At 36.0% G+C, this 14,962-nt stretch overlaps 1 protein-coding gene across 15 annotated transcripts in view; it reads right to left on the bottom strand.

Moving 5' to 3' along the window:
* Positions 1-14,962, bottom strand: part of USP49 (ubiquitin specific peptidase 49) — a 94,904-nt gene that overhangs the window by 49,410 nt on the left and 30,532 nt on the right. For 5 of the 15 annotated variants that reach the window (XM_079147752.1, XM_079147749.1, XM_079147754.1 and 2 more), the window contains one exon: positions 10,895-10,968. The gene's annotated coding sequence lies outside the window, so the exon portion shown is untranslated. Of the gene's footprint in view, positions 1-10,631; positions 10,969-11,682; positions 12,342-14,962 lie in introns of those variants that run through there. The other 10 variants (XM_079147751.1, XM_079147747.1, XM_079147746.1 and 7 more) reach the window with 5 other exon arrangements.

Raw genomic sequence — 14,962 nt, 5'->3', positions numbered from 1 at the left:
GTCTTTTAATAGGTCTTCTGCATTCAGCCTCAACCAAATGTGTCATTCTCATTGCCGAGGGGATGAAGTCCAACCGCTGCATCATAGTTCATCAGGTCTTTACGTCCCATCCTACACACCTCTTAGCCCAGCCCTTTTCCCTAACACCATGGCAAGGCTCCAGCTATTCTTAATTATCACCCCCCCACACCCCCGCCATGGAACTGCCTGCCCTCTCTTGCTTCTGGGCATTCCCAGATAAGCTGCTTCCTCCCCAAGAATACTTCACTATTCCTCTGGCCACTCACTCCTTCTTGTCCTAACTCTTACTTACCCTTCACTCTTAGTACAGTAGTTGCCCCTTATCCACGGTTTTGCTTTCTGTAGTTGCTGCCACCAGCGGTCAACTGGCAGTATCATGGCTTACTGATCCTTCTCCTGATGTACTGTCAGGTCAGAAACAGCCCAGGGCTACACCATCCACCTCACTTCATCTTATTCCATTGGCGCTGTATCATCTCACATCATCACACGAAGATGAGTACAGTACAATGAGATATTTTGAAGGAAACCATATTCACATAACTTTTATTACAATATACTGTTAAAATTGTTTGATTATATTAATTGTTGTTAATCGCCTACTATGCCTAATTTATAGATTAAATTTCATCATACTTATGTATACATTCCCTAAACAATAGCTACTATTTATATAGCATTTATATTGTAAATAGTAATTTAAAGATGATTTAACATCTAAGGAGGATGTGTATAGGCTATGTGCAAATACCACATCATATTATATAAAAAAGAGTTGTGCATCCTTAGATTTTGGTGTCTGCATGGAGGTCCTGGAACCACCCTGAAGATATCTAGGAACAACTCTATACACAGGGTTGTGTTCAGCACTATCCAATTTCAGGCATCCACTGAGGTAGGTCCCTGAAGATAAGAGGGTTCTACATGCAGCCTCCATGAAACTCTCCCTTACACAAGTATTTATTGTGTGGAACAAAAAACTGAATTAAATGACTTAATAGCTTTCTACTAGAGTCTCTTCTTCTGCAAATTACAACTATGTCTAAGATTCCTTTACATACCCTCAAAAAGGGAAAAATATATGTTCATAAAAACTGAGAAAGCAGGGCTGGAGAGATAGCTCAGTTGGTAGAGTGCCTACCTCACAAGCACAAGGCCCTGGGTTCAATCCCCAGCACCGCAAAAAAAAAAAAAAAAAAAAAAAAAAAATGAGAAAGCAGGGAAAGGGGATTGAAAGAGGTTAGATAAGAAGCACCAAAATACAGCAAGATACAGTGTTCTCCAACACAACAGGGTAACTACCACCTACAACAATCTGTGATGTATTTCAAAATAACTAGAAGAGTCTAAGGTTTTCAATACACAAAAATGATTACTATCTAAGGAGATGGAAATGCTTATTATCCTGATATGATCATTATACATTGTATACATGTATTGAATTATAAAACTTTACCCCAAAATATGTACAAATATAATGTGAAAATTAAAAAAAAAAGGACAAAAATTGTGTAAACAAAAGTACTTGTAAATTGAGATTTGAAAACAAGATAATCTTTCTGACCAAACAGAACTTTAAACCATGATGAGGGTCCAATAGTAAACTAGAAGACCAATAAAAATTAATTGCAGATAATTTTAAAAATTAGAAAGTGTTTAAAATAATTTGTACCTAAATGTTGTATGTCATAGAATATTCAAGCCACTAAGCCACAGGCTAATAGTTTCACTTATGAAGATTCATGTATTAGTGGACCTAGGTAATTACCATCAATGGTTACTTATGTCCAAAAGAGAAAAAGAAAAAGGCATTAACATACCTCCTGATGGAAATAAACACCGACACTTCGAAAAAGAAAGAATGGACTTGAATCCAATTAGTTTCTAGATCTAACTACCAATTTACAGATAACATAGTAAAAGACATAACAAATGTTAACTGACACCATTTGGGATATAGTCACCAATATTTAGACTGAAGGAAACTATCGGAACAAATGACTCAATTGCCTTAATAAACAATTTGCAGGAGAAAAAAGGAACAATCAACTAATTGCAACACTTAAACTTTATTAGTATTCTGATTCAAATAAACAACTACTTTTAAAAATAAGATAATGACAGAAACTTGAACATTGACTACTAAATATTCAACATTAAGGATGACTATCAATTTTTATATTCTTGATAACTGTTTTTTTAAAAAAGAACTCATATTCAGAGGCACATCATGAAATGTTTATGAATAAAATAAATATCTGCAATTTGCTTCAAAAAATAATCCAAGAGTAGAATAAGGTAGAAAGGTAGAGAGAGTATAAAGTCTGAAATATTCCCTAATAAATTTTTTTTTTCCTGAATTATAGAAAGCAGTGTTATCATAGATAAAAGACACTGGAATTCTTTTTCCTGTTGATTTTATATACTTAAGAAACTAATATGCAAATATAGAATATATAAAAATTCCAGGAGTAAAATTCTCCCTCTGCTTTCCATCCCCAGTAACCTTTGTAGAAGAAGTACTACTGAAACACACTTCCAGGAATCTTTTATGCATTTAAAAACATAATGTTTAGCTGAGGGTGGTGGTGCACGCCTGTAACCTCAGCAACTCAGGAGGCTGAGGCAGGAGGATCACAAGTTCAAAGTCAGACTCAGCAACTTAGAGAGGTCCTAAGCAACTTAATGAGATCCTGTCTCAAAATTTTAAATAGGGTAGGGGCGTCCTGGGATGTTGCTTAATGGTTACACACCCCTGGATTCAATCCTTAGTACTAAATAATAATAATAATAAGGATGATGATGATGTTTAATTGGATCCTAGCATACGTGTCATTCTGCATCTTTCTTATGGAACAATGTATGTTGGACATTGTTTCATGTGCCTGCCTTTCTCATTCTTTTTAAAAATTGTATTGTAAGTCAGACACAGTGGCAAGTGCCTGAGGTCCTAGTTACTCAGAGGCCAAAGCAGGAGTATCACTTGAGTCCAGGAGTTTGAGGCCAGCCTGGGCAACAGTCAGACCCCACCTCAAAATAAAATTAATAAATTTAAAAATGAAAGACTGTAGCATATTGTATGACAGGTACTGCACAATTAATTTATCTCCTTATGAGAGGAGAATCATGCTGTTTTCAGTGTTTCATTACTATAAATAATACATGATAGAAATCATTGGGCATATATCATGGCACACTTATGCAAGTATGTTTGTGAAGTAATTCACAGAAGATGAATTGCTGTGTCAAGGGATATATGCATTTAAATTTTGGATAGAAACTGCCCTCCAAAAAAGTTTACGCTAGTTTATGCTTCCCCCTTCCCATCTCCCACCACTAGTATTTCAGAGTGCATGTTTACCTAATACTGGGGATGATATATTTTTAAATACATTTCAATATGACACTTGGAAAATTATATATGCACACATATTATGTTCATTTGTATGCTTTTAATTATGGCTGTCTTTCTTTTTACGTAAAAAACTCTCAATTCATGTCTTTCTACTGGGTTCTTGGTCTTGTAAAATTGATTGGTAAAAAACACTTGGTGTTCTAATTATATCAGAATACTTGCTTTCAAAGCAGGGGAGACAGTGGTCCTTAAGTCACAGATTTAAAAATACTAAAGATCACCTTTAGCCTGGTGTAGTGGCACACACCCATAAACTCATTAACTGGGGAGACTGAGGCAGAAAGATCTCAAGTTCAACGCCAGCCTCAGCAACTTAGCAAAACCCTGTCTCAAAATAAAAAATAAAAAGGGTTGGGGGTGTAGTTCAGTGGTTGAGCATTCCTGGGTTCAACCCCCATACCAAAAATACAAAAACAACAACAACAAAAAATCATAAAAGAGCTGGAGTAAAAGTAGCTTAGTGGTACAGCCCTTGCCTAGCTAGGTCCTGGGTTCAATCCCCAGTACTGTGATTTAATGAACTGACTTTCTGTAACAATATATGATATAATCACTGGACATTTAGATAAATGTCAAAAAACAAATAATACAATACAGAAGATATGTCAGGTGTTTATAGCACCTAATATTTTTTAAATTTACTCATTTCCCCTTAGTTCAGCAACTCTACCTGAAAACTTGGTCATTCTCTTTAACCCCTGTTCAAGTCGCAATCAAGTCAGTTACCAACCCCCCTACTAATTTGTTTTTAAAAAATGAGAGGTTCCAACCCTTGTCTAGATTCTCTGCTATAATAGCTCATTTAAGAAAATGGATTCAAACTCTCCCCTCCCCAACTTCTTGAACCTATTCACCCAATCCCATTTCCAATGCCATTCTCTACTGTCAAATTTAAGCCTGTAACTCTACACACTTGCATTATTACTGCTTGAGTCATTAGGTGATCTTTAAATATTTTTTTAGTTATTGATGGACATTTATTTTATTTATTTATATGTAGTGCTGAGAATTGAACCCAGTGCCTTTCATATGCTAGGCAAGCACCCTACAGCTGAGTAATAATCCCAGCTCCCCCAACTAGGTGATCATGGTGCCTCCAATCTCTCTGAATCTATTGTAGTAAATATTGAATGTTGTTTAGAAACTTATCTCCAACCTGGCATTACCTTTTTACTAGTTGTGTGACTTTAAGTTTGTAACTTGACTTTTCTGAATTTGTTTCCATATTCATTAAAATGGAGTATAATTAGCTGAGTGTGGTGATACATGTCTGTAATGCCAGCTACTTGGGAGGCCAAGGTAGGAGGATCACAAGTTTGAGTCCAGTCTGGGCAATTTAGTGAGACTCTGCCCCAAAATAAAAAATAAATAAAGATAAGGATGTAGGTAAGTAGAGTGCTTGTCTAGCATGTGCAGTCTTGGATTCAATCCCCAGTACAAAAAATAAATAAACAAAAAATAAAAGAATATAATTATCTACAGAGTTGGTGTGATGGTTATATGAAATAATTTATGTGATAGTGCCTAACTCAAAAAATTAGGTGAATAACACTAATATGAATAATATTTCTAAACCTCAATAGAATCTGAAGAAATTTTGTGGGGGTTTTGTTTTGTTTTGAGATAGGGTCTCACCAAATTGCCCAGGCTGGTCAAACGCCTAGACTCAAGTTTCCTGAGTATCCATGACAGGCATATGCCACTGTACCTAACTTGAAAATAGTTTAAAATTAAAGAAAAAAACCAACTAGCATGGAGCTAGGGGTGTGGTTGAGTGCTTGCCTAGCATGTGTCAGGCACTGGGTTCCATCCTCAGTAGTACACAAAAATAAATGTATTGTGTCCATATGCAACTAAAAAACGTTTTTAAAAAACCCAAATAACACAATTTCAGCATTTTGTATACACTTAATAATATGTTGCCGGGCATGGTGGTGCACACCTGTAATCCCAGCAGCTTGGGAGGCTGAGGCAGAAGGACCTGGAGTTCAAAGCCAGTCTCAGGAACAGTGAGGTGCAAAGCAACTCAGTGAGACCCTGTCTCTAAATAAAATACAAAATAAAATGAGGCTGAGAATGTGGTTCAGTGGTTGAGTTCCCCGAGTTCAATCCCCGGTACCCCCAAAATTTTTAAAAAGTTAAATCTTGGGCTCCCAATAAAACATAGCAGAATGAATGTACATGTTTACCTCTTCTCCCTCTTAAAACCCTATTAAAATCACAATAAAGGAATAAAAAGGGAGAATAAATTCTTCAGGATAGAAAAGATGGTGAAATAACAGCAGATAAGAGGTTCCATGAAAATATTGGAAGTGAAGTAAAAGGAGGAATGGAAAGTAAAATAGACAATAGGCCAAAACTTAAATGCTGCCTACTGTGCAATGAAATAAGGAAGGACCATGCTAGTTAGAACTTCAGAACCTGAAAAGGCTCAGGAACCAGAACCTCTCAAAGTGAGGCAAAGTGTAGAACCAAGAGAGAGTGTGTTTGGCTGAACACTATGAAAAGGATTCCTCACAAATTTCCCCTTCCCCAGTCTTGAACATGACCACGCCTCTCACTGGGCCAGAAAATGGATTTTATCTTAACCTTGGACATTCTGGTCTTCGGTACACCAGGCACAATCAAGAATGGGGCACCTGGCAGACAGCAATGTTGAAAGTACAACAGCCATTTTATTTTTCTAATTAGCAAGCTCCTCTCATACATTCAATGAAAGAAAGCTCAAAAATGCACAATTTTTTTTAAAGAGCTTCTATTAAAATGTATTTTAAGATTAAAATAATTGTTACAGAAAATGTTTGGTCATTCATATTTTGAATGTCAGTTTTATTTTCCATTAACATTCTAATGACATTCTCAATTGTCTGCACTTAGAAATCTGAAGTAAGTGACTGACAATGTAGACATCTAGCTGGGGGGCAGGAGTTTGAGGGCCTATTCGTTAACCTTCAAGGCATTATTAAGTGGCTTAATCTAATGAGCAAAGTAATCTCTATATAAAACTCTCTTCAACAAATTACAGGATCTTGGGAGCAACTCACCAGGCAAAGAAAATCTCATACATAAAAGAACATTCTTCTTCAAATAATAAAAAATAAATAAATAAATTTAAAATCAAGGGCTAGGGGTGTGGCTCAGTGGTAGAGTGTTTGCATAGCATGCACAAGGCCCCAATCCTCAGGACTACAAAATAAAATAATAAAATAAAATAAAATAAAAAAATACCAACTGTTATTTATCTGTGCTAGGGGTTGATCCCAGGGCACTTACCACTGAGCTAAATCACCAGCACTTTTTATATTTTTATTTTGAGACAGGGCCTTGCTAAGTTACTGAGGCGGGCCTTCAACTTGCAATCCTACCTCAGCCTCCTGAGTCAGTGGGATTATAAGTGAGCCTCACCGCACCCATCTAACTTTTTCAAAGTTAAATTTCTTGACAAAAGTGGCACTAACTTTGATAACAAGAATAAATCAACCATAACAAGAATGATTGAATAGACTCATTTTTATTGCTGTATCAGGGGTTCCTTCTATCATGAAAAATCCTAAATCATTTGGTGCCTTTTTAAAAATAATCCAAAATCATAAAATAGCAAGTCATACTGATAAACACAAGTCAGCACTGAAGATCCACAGTGGTTATGAACCGTGAGATTCCCCTGTAGAGGAAGCTGCATCTAGGTCAACAGACGCAAGGGTTGGAATAGAAGCTAGTATGCAAGCTCCAGGTGGGGAGAGAAATTTTTTTGCTTCTATTTTCTTCACTGCCTTGTTTCTAGTCCCTACAACAAGATGGAACATAGTAGATGTTCAATTAATACTGTAAGAAAAATGACTGTCCAGAAAGATCCTTTCCAGAGTTCCAGTAGTAAACCATACAAAGAATATTCCAGCTTTAGCATCTATCAGTGGGAGAGGGCACCGTGACTCTGGCCTGCAATGGCACCACTGCAATGTTCTGATGCCGACACAAACCACAGTGCTTCTCACTGAAAAAGAGTGGCCTAAACTTTTTTGAAAATCTTTTTACTGTCTAAAATTAATTAAGAAAGACTGGATTCTCCTCTGCTTCTGCATCTAGTGAATTTCATTCCAGGTAGCCTTTGGAAAACTCACTGCAAACTCCTGAGTAAATGAAGGGAAGAAAGGCAAATGTTTCAGTTGTTTTGAAAATAGTTTTGACCTCATCAGACCCTGAAAGAAGCTTCTTAGTCCTGGAACTACCTTTTAAAACATTGTTTTAAAAGATATATATATTAAGAGCCATAACTTGATCAACATTCAGAAGGGATTCTCAAGGGCAGAGGGAAAAAAAAGAGAGAGAGAGAGGAAAACATCACTGGACGACATGAAGCCACACTTAAAAGAAGGCCAGGACATTTTAGCAGTGATACTTGGTACTTTAAATATGACTTATTCTTTTTATTCTTTATACTTTAACATTAATTCCATCAGGAAGTGAATTGCTATTTGAAGGAAGGAAAAAAAAAAGTCAATGCTTCAGTCTGGCAAGACAGACTCCAGCACAAGAACTGCACATTATAACTCCTTCCAGTGGTGTATAAATGTCAATTGTGAATGTACGTTTACTTTTTAGACCATCACTTAAAAGTGACATTCTAATTATAAGACCCATAAGTCACCTTTCTCCTGTTTTTTTCTTGCACCACTTCCTGCTGTCATTCAAATATTATTTAACAGGACAAAAGAGCAATTTCCCATTACCAATCAGTTCTCAACTGCTCCACAGTTCAGTCCTTCAGTCTGCATGTTTCTATGAATAGCAGCTAAATGGTAATCTACAAATCAACGCCCTAATCCCCTCTAAATAGATGTTGTTCTTCAGCTAGCTCAGGTGATTTCTACTACAAACAACTCATCCTGAAGCAAAATAGCTGCATTCAAATATGGTCGAGAAAAATAATTATTCAATAAATATTCACAAATAATCATCTCATGCCATCATTTTCGCTGTATTTAAGAAGATAATATGAAGTGCCGGCCATATAGGTCATCTAGTAGAGTGCCTGACTCTCATGCTGGAGGCCCAGGTTCGAGTCCCCAGCCCTCTGTTCTTGTGCAAACCCCAAACAAACAAGCGAAGGACTAAGAAGATAATATGATTGCAAAAGTTCTTCCCACAGGCAAGCAAAAACAAATCTTTTTTTTTAATTACTTATGGTAACTTTTCCAGGAGATATTTGGCCTTCACGTCTTATTAAATTCACACCTCTTAGCAAACGTTATTAACTAGGCCAGCATTCCCTTGATCAAGAACATAGGCCTTGGTTTGAATTCTAAGGCTGCCACTTGGACTGCGACTCTGGGCAAATTACTTAATCTGCACCTCACTTTTCTCAACTCTATTTTTTAAATTTATTATTGGTGGTGGTGTTGTTCTTTGGTACTGGGGATTGAGCCCAGGGGCACTATATCACTGAATTATATCCCCAGCCCTTTTTATTTTTTTATTTTGAGACACAGTCTCAATAAACTGCTGAGGCTGGTCTCATAATTGTGATCCTCCTATCTCAGCTCCCAAATCAATGGGATGATAAGTGTGCACCATCATGCCCAGCTTTTCTCAGCTTTAAAATGAATAACAATATTACCACTTAAGTGGATGACAGTATTAAATGAAATAATGAATAAATGGGTAAAGCACTTAAAACACTGCTTGATACACAAATCAGTAAATGTTGACCCAACTTGTCTTTATGTATTAGCCTATTAAAACAGCCTCACTATAGTCAGAGCAGATAGAAGTCCCCAGATAATACAAGAGGGAAATACTAAAAGAAAAAAAAAAAAAAAAAAAGGTGGTGTGAAATACTGAAAAAAAAGTTTACTGAGGTGCCTTCCTTCTACAGACTGGCAGCTGTCAGCACCAGGAGGATGGTCAGTTCAAAGCCAGCCTCAGCAAATTACCAAGGCCCTAAGCAACTCAGCAAGTCCCTATCTCTAAATAAAATATAAAAAAGGGCTGGAGATGTGGCTTAGCGGTTAAGTGCCCTGAGTTTAATCCCCTGTACCAAAAAGAAAAGAAAAACTCAAGAAAACTTGTTTTTCCAAATAGATTGATGGACACTTAACAGGAAACTTGACATAGCTATCTAGAAATAAGAGAATTATGGGCCAAGTGTGGTGGCACACACCTATAATCCCAGTAACTAGGGAAGTCCAGGAAAGAGAATTGCAAGTTCAAGGCCACCCTGGGCAACTTAGTGAGATCCTTTCTCAAAATAAACATTAAAAAAGGGCTGAGGATATAGCTTATAGGTAGAACACCACTGTGAGATGAATCTCTAATACTGCAAAATAAAAATAAAAATATTAAAAAAGAAATAGAAATAAGAGGATTGTGCATTGAAACAGATACTTTTGCAGGCCAGGTAAAACTATGTAGGCTGCAGGTGGCTGTCTATTCATATATATCTGTATGTATCATCTACACAGTAAGATATGCAGTAAGAGTTCCAGGTGTATAAGTCTGTTCTCACAAACAGAGTCTAGCAGCATACTCTGAGAGAAATGAAACTTAAAGCCAAAAAGAAAATTTTCATGAAAAAGTCTTTGCCACCAGGGTTAACCTTATCCAGAGATGGTATAACTGGTGGAGTTTACCAGAGAAAGATCTATGTGTGGATGGTTGATACATAAAAATACTAGCTGCGACACATATGAAATCATAGCTAACATTTATTAAACACATAGTATGTGTCAGGTCTTTTTTAAGTTTTTTATATGGATTAACTAATTAATCCTTAATACTGCTATAAGATAGGCATTTTATTGTTTCCACCTTAGAGCTGAGGCTAAGAGAGATTAACTTGCCCAAGTGTCAAGTTAACAATGGCAAGTCACCTCTGACAGGCTACTAAGATTCAGGTAGAGGATTTTAGTTATCTATGATACTGAAATTTTTGACAATAAGAATGTATGAACTTGTATAATTAAATTTTTTTATATCTCCTAACCTTAGTCACACTTTTTATTGGGCTTTCTGTGGAATTCTATTTGACTATACCACCTGACACACATCTGCACTTGCTCTAATGAGTAAGACCCCTATGGTGAGCCTAATATCATAGCAGCTGGCAGTATTTGGAGAAGAAGGGGTAGATAATTACTCTTGACAGGTCATGACAGACACAGTCTCTATCCAACCACCAATAAACTTCAAGACCTACCCTAGACTTCTTAAATATGCCGGTCTCCAGGTCCCAGATTATGTCAAATATAGCTGTGCCCTTCTCAGTTTAAGTTAATTCATGCACTGAAAAATAAACAAGTTTATGATGGAAGTAGGTAGTAAAAGTTCAGAACAGGGATAAAACAAAGAGTATGACTGGTCACTTACCCTAATAGGTTTGCAATATTACAGACTGGTCATGTCTAATCCTATTATGAATACTTTTCATTAATAAGGTTCTATTATAGTTTCATTTCTTACCCATTAAACAAGGTTTTTTCATCTTCTTCCATATTATTCCACAGTCATTGGTTAGGTTTCCTCTTCTCTATTACCTATGAGGGAAAATAATCTGTAAGCCTAGGCTAACACATGGCCAGAAAAAAAGCAATTTCATGAATTTTATTTAGAAATTCAAAACATGATCAATATATTACAATGCAGTGAATTCCCTACAAGTCCTCAAAACTGACATAAAAGAATGGAAAAAAACTGTGACCCTTTTCCAGCTAGGAACAAAGATCTAATCACTTACAGGTAGTCTGATTCATAAATGGAAGTATTAAAGATTTACTTCCTGAAAAAGTACACTGCATTTGTTTTAGGTTTTAAAGATTTTGTATTATCTTTGCATATAATTAGAAAAAAATTCATGTAACAAACTTATCCAAGTATCAAAAGTCAAAATTATTTTTGTGTAAGTGAAATACATAATAATGCAATATGGCATGAGGTGACTCTTGTGCTAACTGGTTTCATGATCTTCATTTAAGTAGCAGCATACTTCCTAAAAAGCAGTTTATAGTCTACACACTGGACATTTTATTTAAAATATCTAGGGTGTAAAAGTTGGATAAATTGCACATATAATCATTTTTTAGATTTCTGACACATATTAAGAGCACAATAAAGCTTGAGACTGGCATACTTGGCTACTATGTAACAGAATGAAAAATTCTCTATTTTGTCATCCTAATAGCTAACAGAAGAATTCCCCTTGGAAGAAACTTTCTTTGTGAAAATATGTTCCCTCAATATGGACCCCCCACCTCTCACGTGCAGGCCCCTTGGAGTGGGTGGTTCCCTGCAGAATGGCTGTCAAGATCCCAGAATGGTTGTCAAGAAAGGGAAATTGCTCTGCATTAGACAAGGGGAAGAATTTGTTGTTTTATCTCTGAAAGGAAAGTGGAAAAGAATGTTGAGGAGAGGGAATGGGAGAGAAGAAAAGAAGAGCTAGTATAATGGAGCAAAGCTGGGATTAGGTAGGGGTGAAGCTCTCAGGTCAAGGGAGGTCCGAAAACATTCAAGACTGGGGATGCCTTACTAGGAAAGCTGGCTGCATTAATGCAAAGCAAGGCTCAACCCATCTCTATTTTTGCCCCCTTCTTCAGTTTAGATATACAAAATCTGCAAATGCCCTGTGTGAATAGGGCCTTTCTAAAAACCAGTAAAGAAGTCAGGTTTCACATCTGGGTGTGCTGGATACAAATCAGTGGCACAAGGCAAGAATGTACAAGGCCAGGACACAGAAGAGGTTGAGATCAGGAAACTCAGGAAACACACAAGGATGTTTAGGGAGAGCTTAAATCTCCCACACATTCTAGGTTGAAGGGTCTGAGGCAAACTTATCCAGAAAACCAAGCTGATATTATATAAATGGGATCTCACATCCATAAAGTGTCCCTCTTTCCTCATCCAAATGAACTGACTTACAATGCAAGAAACTAAAAAATTAAAAGTTGTCTTAATTACAAAACCAAGTTATTTTAACTAATTTTAGATGTTCCCCAAAAGTTAACTACAATAGCTACTTCTACTCTAAAGGGTACATAGGATGCTTAAACATGGAGTTTATGCTTAATCCTAAGAAACAGTTATTAATTTGAAAAATAATGACTTTAATAATGATGATGATGATCTTAAAAATTGGGAAATTATAGTAAGTCAGTTCACTTCTGAAAACTATTAGTAACACTCCACATATTCAAAAATTTCCCATCCGGGTCCCTCTTACATCAGTTCAACGACTGCAATATGCTTTTGAATGGCAGGAGGATGGAATTATAGATATATAAAAACAAAACACTATAGTAGGAGTGAAATAAAGATGTGGATGACATCTCTTTAAATGGTCATTTGAAATAAAGTCCTCAAAACTCAGGAAAGCATATTCCAAACTTACCTATTAGTAAACATACTGATCTCTCGGGCTGTAGGATATTATCACCATGGTGTCTATTTACTAGAACAAGACCTTACTTAACTTCTCCAAGTCTGTTTCTAATTGACTTCATAGCAATGGTGTGGAGATTAAATGAGAATGTGGCTAAAACGCTAGTACACTGCCTGGCACACAGCCACTGATCAAGAAAGGTTTAGTTTTCTTCTTTTATCTTTCTGCCCTCAGTTTAGAAGAATTCCCAGAGCTTGAAAAGGAGGAAATCAATTCTTGAAATGTTACCCAACTAACATATTCTGCCAAATAATAACAATAAGGATAACTGAAAGCTATTAACATTTATATAGCCTTTAATATATGCCAGACATTCACCGAGTGCTTCATTCAATCCTCAGAACTATGAGGTAGATATTTATATTCCCATTTTGCAGATAAGGAAATGGAGGTACAAATAAGTTTCATAGATAATAAGTGGCAGAATTAGAATCCAAATCTGTTTCTACTCTTAAGAAATACTAGCCTCAAGAACTAACATGAAGGTGATAGCAGCAACGCCCTTTCTTTGAGTGTTCACTAATATTAATGTAGTCATACAGGGAATGTTCAGATGGCTTAACAAGTAGAATTGATCTGTTATCTAAAAAAATACACATAAATATCTAATCCAAAGATTTTTAAAATGTGACTTATGTATTTTATGTATATTTACCTCAAAATATTTTAATATTATTGTAACAAAATTTTTGTTTAAAAAGTTGAAGAGAGTATTATAAACTTAAATCGGAAAATAACTTCAACCAAGACTACACCTTTTTCAGGAAACTCAATCATGTAGCATGTGGCACATTCCAAAATACAAACATTTAGTATCCTATATCATTGTGTCTGTGACTCTCTCTATAAATTCCTGGAAGACAGCAATTGCATCTTATTTTACCTATCGTAAACATCTTTGATGTCTAGAAGAGTGCCTAAATCCTCATTACATACTCAATAAACACTGATGAAGGAATGAAGAGACTGGATATTAAACAGAAAAAAATTTCAAATGCATCTATTATTCCCATTCCCTTTTTTTTTTTTTTTTTTTTTAGGGAGGATTGAACTCAGGGGCACTTGGCCACTGAGCCACATCCCCAGCCTTATTTTGTATTTTATTTAGAGATAGGGTCTCACTGTGTTGCTTAGTGCCTTGTTTTCGCTGAGGCTGGCTTTGAACTTCAGATCTTCCTGCCTCAGTCTCCCAAGCCACTGGGATCACAGGTGCCACCTTGCCTGGCTCCCATTCCCATTTTAAAGCTCTAAGACACCACACTTACTTCCAACCATCCAGTCACTCCATAATTTTACAATCAGTAAGGACTTGTTGGATTTAAGTGTTCTCCTTGGCTTAGTCACATGTTTTACCTATCTCAATCTATAAGCTCACAGCAAAATGTCTTATGACAAAAATGTCTCAGTACACAATTAGATGATTCATGCAAGAATAAGACCAAAACATATTGTTAAGGCATTTTATGGATTTTTGAAGTACTTCCACACATATCCCTTGGGGTGCCTCAAGACAGTATTGATAACAGGCAAAGCAAGAATAATAGTCTAGGAAGTGATACCTAATGCTGTCTGACTGTTGTGGAGTAGAAACATATTCTAACTGGAAAAAAAACCAACGGCTCAAAATGTGAATTAGATTCATTTTCTACACGAGTAAAAAGTCTCAAAAAAAGAATGACTTTTTCCAAAGTCAATGTCATAAATGATTTTTTTAATCAGAAATAATTGGTCATATATAATTAAAGATAAAACAGGTCAAAAGCATTAGAAGATACAAATGCAGGAAAAACACAATTAGAGAAATACTTACACGAATAAAGAAAAATTAATACTGCAGAAAGAAACAAAACATTTTACATTTCAGTGCACAACATGGAAAGCATGAACAAAATATTCAAGATCTGTTGGTTTTACTTGCTCTAAAATTTGAAATTATTAGTTTGCCATGGGGTTTTTCATAATGGTTTTTAAGTTCAAATTCAGGGCCTTTGCATAAGAACTTCAAAATAGAGACTAATGAATTCCCATGAAACACAGAGTGTTAGTATTACATTTATACACTTTGTGGTTCAGAATTATTTAGGTAGTAATAGCAC

Source organism: Sciurus vulgaris, assembly GCF_902686455.1.
Source record: "Sciurus vulgaris genome assembly, chromosome: 7".
Lineage (NCBI taxonomy): Eukaryota > Metazoa > Chordata > Mammalia > Rodentia > Sciuridae > Sciurus > Sciurus vulgaris.
The sequence above is the reverse complement of the archived record's forward strand: the minus strand, read 5'-3'. Positions and strand labels throughout refer to the sequence as shown.